Raw genomic sequence first — 315 nt, forward strand, 5'->3', positions numbered from 1 at the left:
ATCCCGACATCTCCCACTCTCCGGAAAGAGCCGAAAGGGCTTCCCACACTCGGTCCCCCGATCCTTTCCGAAAAGGCCCGAAGTTTTCCGAGCGGCCGTCCTGCCGGACTGCTGGAGGCGGCCGCAGCGCCATGTTGGATGCTCTGCTCGTTGAGTGAAGAAAATCCGCCGGCATCGCCTGAGCCCCGCTACCGAGAAGGGCGCCGCTTCCCCCGGGGAGGGGGATAAAGACCCCCCGCCGCCGGCCCATGAGGATATTGCCGTGAAAGGTCCGGTCTCTCCGCCTCCTGCCCCCGCCGGGTCCGGCCCCCCCCC

This window comes from Otolemur garnettii, unplaced genomic scaffold, assembly GCF_000181295.1.
Source record: "Otolemur garnettii isolate 467f Iridium unplaced genomic scaffold, OtoGar3 scaffold00009, whole genome shotgun sequence".
Lineage (NCBI taxonomy): Eukaryota > Metazoa > Chordata > Mammalia > Primates > Galagidae > Otolemur > Otolemur garnettii.